Raw genomic sequence first — 7,500 nt, 5'->3', positions numbered from 1 at the left:
TTTACTTTTTTTTCTTGTTTTCATTTGTACACCTACTCTGTAAGTATTGCACAGGGTTCCTCTGAGAAAACGCTAGCCAGGTCCTAGGTGTGGTTTGCAGTGGCGTAGTGACTTCTTTAGTCTAATGATCTTTAACCTTATATTTTAGGTCCTCCCCAAATGGCGTGATCTTACAATCGTAAATAAATTTATTTTTTTCCTTCACCCTTTCTCCAATCAGATCCGTTGTTACAAGACTATATGCAATATTTTTACTTAAAATCTCGAATCTCTGCATATCTCAATATACAAGTCAGCAAAACATTATACGTCATCAATGGGTGAGAGCAAACTTATGGAATCCCTCGCCTACGAACTCTGCTGTTTACAAACACCCGAATCATAAAAATACAACCCTCACCATCTACTCCTGTTTCTACCAACTTATCTACCAGCATCTTACAGCGTGTAAATGTGTGTGTGTGAGTTTGTGTGTGTGTGAGTTTGTGTGTGTGTGAGTTTGTGTGTGTGTGTGTGTGTGTGTGTGTGTGTGTGTGTGTGTGTGTGTGTGTGTGTGTGTGTGTGTGTGTGTGTGTGTGTGTGTGTGTGTGTGCTTGAATACTTGAGTGTGTGTTGTTGAGTAATTTTGCGATTACATTTGATGTACCGACAGTCTTCTCTGTTTTTGATAGACTAGAAAAATGAAGAATAACTTGCGAGATGTTTTTCGAAATCCTCTTTTAATATTCTAGACGATCATATTTTGAATGAATGTGTAATATGATCTACATTACTTGGTTTACTTTATACCATAGATGCTGCTCACTTCATTCATCCTCAAAGCGGTTTCCTGTATGTACAAATAGATAAATTTCACGAGATCAAAACGCTATTTGAAGGAGTAATGTCATTTGTTATCTCATATTAGTAGTCAACAGTCGGTAATACATTACGATGTGGAAGTCACTTTTTAAGAAATTAATTAATATGCAACCCTGATGTGTCGAAGCGTGATACAAGATGTTTGGTAGATCATATACAACATCTAGAGAGATTTAAGAAAACCTTTGTCCACAACAGAATTAGAACTGACTATCATGTCTTAAGTTTAATGTCTTCACATATTGCACTTGACCAAAAGGAACTTCAAAAGGCATGTGTTACTGAGTATACCTTTAAACAAAGTTTGTGTATCTAATAAGCAACGACTACACAAAAAAAGTCAAACAAAGAAGGGAAATCATTACTGTCTTCATCGCGCTGAATCCAGCAACAAGAAACTTTATCTACAAACAACGACTTTATATAAAAAAAAATGGAAATCTCAGGTTCTATCACAATAATCAATAACTCATTAAACCTCTTAAGTCTTTTGCAGGAACCAGATGTCAACCAACCTAGGGAGAATCGAACGCAGAATTCGCGAGGCAGAGGCAAAGCACTCACACACGAGCACACTAGTCACATCACCATGATAATCCATTATAGAAACCCAGAAACATCATATCTCAAAATGAATAACAATGTTAAAATGTACGTCACGACCTTTTTTTTTTTTTTTTTTGTCTGTCTCAGTTTCTTGTCTGTCTCTGTTTCTGCTTTTCATCTGTCTGCCTGCCCTCCTGCCTCCCTCTCTCACGCCTCTCTCTCTCTCTCTCTCTCTCTCTCTCTCTCTCTCTCTCTCTCTCTCTCTCTCTCTCTCTCTCTCTCTCTCCTTCCCTCCCTCTCCCTCTCCCCCTCCCCCTCTCCCCCTCCATTTGACGTTTTACCCTTCTAAATGTATATCTGCTAAGTACTCGCCTAGGTCAATAGCTTACTGAGTGCTATCCCTATTTTTCTTCAACTTCTTGAGTTCTTTGCACAGTTTGTATGCTGTTATTCTCTTGCAGTGTCCTGTTGTCAATTCTCATTAGGGGGAAATGTGGAGGGAAAATAATCTATATAGGTAGGAAGAGACCTAAGCGCCGGTCCGGAGACTAGGTACCGGCTGATCGGGGTTGCACCTTCAATGGAGATAAGGGTATTCATAAGTTTAAAAAATGGCCGATGAGGGGACGATTCTCTTCAATATCCTTCTCACAGAACCACCCTAGGCAGACAGTCATCATTACTTCCAGTGTCAACATTCAATGACCGAGATTATACATGAACTCAGAAAATTGCATCACGAAGAGAGGATTAGGCACCTTAACTTACACTCTCTGGAAAGACGCAGAGTGCGGGGTGATCTACTAGAGGTGTTCAAAGTGGATCAAAGGCTTTAACAAGGGTGATGCAAACAAGGTCATCATATTAAAACAACAGGGCAGGACACGCAGTAATGGATTTAAACTGGACAAATTTAGATTTAAAAAGGAAATAGGCAAGAATTGGTTTACTAATAGGGTGGTCAACGAATGGAATAAACTTAGTAACCATGTAGTGGTCGCTGAAACTATCAGTTGCTTTAAGAAACGATTAGACACTTTTATGGATGGGGATGGCAGGTGGTGATGGATACGGAGCTGCCTTATGGTCTCTTGCAGTCTCCTTCATTCTTATGTTCTTATGTTATGTTCTTATCTATTGGTCTTTACTGGTTTTCCACCATCTGGATTTGGTGAATACGAAAAACGTCTACGTTTCTCTCTCAATTGACAAACCGTTAGCCATTTCCATTGCATGACAACTGGGGTGTTAATTCCATTTGATGGCAAGTTCCAAAGAATTTATAACATGTCAATGAACTAATATGAGACGCACACACATACACGCACGTACGCACGCACGCACACACACCCACACACACACAAATTAATATATAAAGAATATGCCAGTGATGATATACAAAAGTTCACTGCGGAGGTTACCTAAAGAAACGACCAATTGAAATACTAAAAGATATTTCCTTCCACCTAAGTGTCTTCACCTCTACAGACGCTCAACACAACGTTCAACAAGACTGAATCACTCACTCACTCACTCACTCACTCTCACTCTCTCTGTCTCTCTCTCTCTCTCTCTCTCTCTCTCTCTCTCTCTCTCTCTCTCTCTCTCTCTCTCTCTCTCTCCCTCTCTCTCTCTCTCTCCTCCTCTCTCTCTCTCCCTCTCTCTCTCTCTCTCTCCCTCTCTCTCTCTCTCTCTCTCTCTCCCTCTCTCTCTCTCTCTCTCTCTCTCCCACTCTCTCTCTCTCTCTCTCTCCTCTCTCTCTCTCTCTCTCTCTCTCTCTCTCTCTCTCTCCCTCTCTCTCTCTCCCTCTCTCTCTTTCTCCTCTCTCTCTCTCTCTCCCCTCTCTCTCTCTCTCTCCCTCTCTCTCTCTCTCTCTCCCTCTCTCTCTCTCTCTCTCTCTCTCTCTCTCTCTCTCTCTCTCTCTCTCTCTCTCTCTCTCTCTCTCTCTCTCTCTCTCTCTCTCTCTCTCCCTCCCTCTCTCTCCTCTCTTTAATGGAAATCCAATAACCGTTATGTATGTGACACTGACCTTCACGCAAGCAAGATTCTCACATGTCAGGATGTCTTTGTGGCTCCGAAGAACATTGAGGGACATATGGAAGTCTAGACGTCTTCTCCCTCTGGCTCTTTTGTCTGGGAAAATGTGTTTCCCAGAGATGGACAGACGTTCTTGATGTTCTACCAGACGCAGCGTGCGATAAATAATATAATGATAAGCGTATACTGAGATAAATAATTACACGAATAAATTTACAAGTAAATACACAGATAAATGAATAAAGGAATAAATAAATGAAAAATAAATTAATTTATGAGTAAATAATAGAATAAATTAATACCTAAAATGAACAAATCGACAAATAGATAAATTGGCAAACAGATAGGTAGATAAATGAATAAATAGATGAGTAGAAACGGATAGAAACGAACTGCTAGAAACAGGTAAAAATAGAAATAAATTTTTTGAATGAAATTTAGTAAAATAGAATTAATATAAACAAGTAAACGAGTAGATAAATGAATAAACAGAATAATAGATAAACAAAATAAGAAGCTAACGTGGCGTAATAGAAAAATAAATCTGTCAGGGCTGACGTTGTGTTCGTTTTTTCTACTGTAGACCCTAACCCCATTATTTTGTAGAATAAACAGATCATTGTACCAGTTTCCTTCAGCCTCGGTCCTTGATAAACACACTTTTGATTAACACATTGGAAACCCACGATTCACATCTGATGGTGGCATTTCTAGTTGACAATAAGCGATTTTATTCAGTTTAATCAAATCATCCTTTGTTACGAAAAACAAACATAATCGCACTACAATACCAAGGGTTAGTTTCCTAGGGGTGGGGTATTGTATAACCACTTAGCCATTTCACTAATAGTCTGTATTTTTACAATTATTGAAGCTGATTGTCAGTCGATCTTACAGAAAACCTCTTAAAGGTTAAATTAATTTTAATTAATCTATTATTCATCTTAAAGAAAAGGATTAAACTAATCCTAATTAATCCTTTCACCGATATTACCATCTATATAATTTCTTGTTGCCGTCAGGTGATTTTATTCTGCCGAGGGTCAAGATGGTCTGGCGAATGACCAGAATGAATATATTAAGCAACGTCACTGTAGCTAATATATATACGAGAGTGTCTGACCCAAAAGTTGAATCAAATCTTTGGACAAAAATAGGTAAATTGGTATGTCTTTGTTTGGACTATTTACGACTAAGAATTATCTAAGACAATAGAATTGGTCAGTGCAGTTCACTTAAACGTTTTAGTAACTAAAACGGTTTCCAGAGGAGGAGGAGGATAAACAGAAGAAGAAGGAAGACGAGGAACAGGAAGAGATGGAGAAGGAGGCAGAGAGGTAACTCCAACTGCATGAAATAAGTCAACAAGGACAAGGAGGAAGAGGAGGAAGAGGAGGAAGAGGAGGAGGAAGAGGAGGAGGAAGAGGAGGAGGAAGAGGACGAGGAGGAAGAGGACGAGGAGGAAGAGGACGAGGAGGAGGAGGAAGAGGACGAGGAGGAAGAGGACGAGGAGGAAGAGGACGAGGAGGAAGAGGACGAGGAGGAAGAGGACGAGGAGGAAGAGGACGAGGAGGAAGAGGACGAGGAGGAAGAGGACGAGGAGGAAGAGGACGAGGAGGAAGAGGACGAGGAGGAAGAGGACGAGGAGGAAGAGGACGAGGAGGAAGAGGAAGAGGAAGAGGACGAGGACGAGGAAGAGGAGGAAGAGGACGAGGAAGAGGACAAGGACGAGGACGAGGACGAGGACGAGGACGAGGACGACGACGAGGAGGAGGAGGAGGAGGAGGAGGAGGAGGAGGAGAATCTTCAGTGCATATAACAACCAGTCGTAACACGTCACTTCGTAAAACATTCGAGAATCGAGTTCTTCGAGCCCGGTCGCATTTTACGACCACGATTTACGATCAGCCGAAACCGCGGCGACTTGCAGGATCCTTAAGGTTGGCTTGCCTCGGCGACACGCTCCTCGACTGCTGCACCTCGGTGGCAAAGGCCACACGATCTTGCGGCCGCAAAGAACCTGAAAACAACATGCGGATGTGGCCGGGTCTGAACAGTACCTGGTTTACTCCTATGTAAGGGATCTCTTCAACAGAATAGAATCATTTTGTTGTTACTGTACCACATCAATACAGGTAACTGTTTTTAGCCGACTAACATCTCTTAGGGTTCTCTTTAAGTGAATCAAATCGCACAGCGGCGGCCAGATCGTAATTTATTGGTTCCTGTGTTTGATCCTCTGATGTCTATAAAAAAAAAATCTTCAGATTGATAAAATCGTTTGGTGGCATCTAGTTTCATTCAGTAGTTAAGAACATAAGAACATAAGAATGAAGGAGACTCCAAGAGACCATAAGGCCTACACAAGGTAGTTAGCAGTGTTCAACCTTCTGAAGAATAAGATTTGGCCCAACTGAATAAAATAGTTTAGTACATACATACATATACCAAAGGCTTTTTCCCCCTACACGGGGGGTAGCCAAAAAGAAAAAGGCATAGAAACCACTCCCACCCATTCCATTTCCTATATATTCCACTCCCCTCCACCCTCCTCCCTCCCTCTTATCTTGGCACCTCCTGGATGACGGGTCATCCCTGCATCCTGTCCACTTCCCTGGGTCAGAAGCAGTTTAATGGAAGCCATAATTAACAAAATAGTTGAAGATAGATTCCAAAGGTTTGATAGTTGAATAACTTTTAGTTATTTGGCACACGTTCTGAACTATACGGATAGATTTTATTTCCAAAAACGTTTTTTTTTTTTTTTTATTTTTTTTTTAGAATTACCGACACTTTAACGAAGAATAGAATCTATGTACTACAGAATTAACTACATTCAACATATTTTCTTCATCTCACCGACGCGTCGACTTTGTAGATTTTGGTTTCACGTCTGTTTGTCTTACGCTGAATTACCTTCCCATTTTTCACCTAACGCGAGCCCCCCCCCCCCATCAACCCAATTTCACTTTTGGGTGAAGAGGATGAAAAGCCTACCTCAGGATGTGCATACCTGCGGCCGAAGCCGTCAACTCTGCCCTATTATGCGCTTCTTGGGCTATTGGGCCAGATAACAGTCACTCCTGGGAATCAGAGATGATTGCGGGACTCGAACCTACAACTAAGCGAATGCGAGGACAGCACGCTTCCTATTACGCAACCAGATCCTATTTCCAGGTAAAACACTTGCAAGATCGGCTGGAATGGGAACGTTCTTTCACTACGAGGCGTCCAGAAACACAGGGGCATCCCCGCCACTTCTACTGCTTTCGAATTAACTACGGATCATGAAATGTTTAAACCTATTATATCGGAGCTTAATTCGAAACCAGTAAAAATGGCGCGGATGCCCCTCTGTTTCTTGGTGCATCAGTGGCCGTGTAAGCGTCTGCGTATTGCAAGCATATTCACACGTATTCCTTTGTCAAAGTTAACACAAAAATTAACGAAGAGACATGTGTTCTTGATCTATAAACTCCCTTTTTCCTCAGCCTCTAAAGCCATTGCCAGGACCAAACCTGAATATATTAGTTCTTAAACAATAGGTGTTTCCTACATTCACATTGCTCACAAGAAATATATTCCTCTGGGACATCATCTTCATTTGACACGGAAAAGGTAAACATCCAAAGATATTCACATGCAAAATAGAAACACAAATAGTCAGCTAATACCATCTGTCAAGAGAGAAGACTGATCTTCAAGCGTCACGAACAGAATAGAAAAAATATAATAATAAACGTTCTCATTACTGTTGCCATGGTAACAGCAGATCAGGGAACTCTATATCGACCTCAAGTGACCTAGAACGGTGGAAGTTGGCGATAATAATGGTGATTACGTGTGGCTTACAACAACTGTACGGAAAGGTTTATATTCTTTGATTATTCGTGTGTGTGTGTGTGTGTGTGTGTGTGTGTGTGTGTGTGTGTGTGTGTGTGTGTGTGTGTGTGTGTGTGTGTGTGTGTGTGTGTGTGTGTGTGCGTGTGTGCGTGTGCGTGTGTGTGCGTGTGTGTGTTCGTGGTGTGTGTTCGTGGTGTGTGTTCGTGGTGTGTG

At 41.4% G+C, this 7,500-nt stretch overlaps 1 long non-coding RNA gene across 1 annotated transcript in view; it reads right to left on the bottom strand.

Annotated features, from left to right (window-relative positions):
* LOC143026898 (uncharacterized) overlaps positions 1–7,500 on the bottom strand; it is a 46,714-nt gene that overhangs the window by 28,144 nt on the left and 11,070 nt on the right. The window contains exon 2 of the long non-coding RNA XR_012966539.1: positions 3,437–3,585. This is a non-coding gene — a long non-coding RNA (uncharacterized LOC143026898). The remainder of the gene's footprint in view (positions 1–3,436; positions 3,586–7,500) is intronic.

The sequence above is a fragment of the Oratosquilla oratoria genome, chromosome 7 (genome assembly GCF_046742065.1).
Source record: "Oratosquilla oratoria isolate Oo_2021 chromosome 7, ASM4674206v1, whole genome shotgun sequence".
Lineage (NCBI taxonomy): Eukaryota > Metazoa > Arthropoda > Malacostraca > Stomatopoda > Squillidae > Oratosquilla > Oratosquilla oratoria.
Note: the sequence above shows the minus strand (reverse complement) of the source record. Positions and strands in the feature narration are given on the sequence as shown.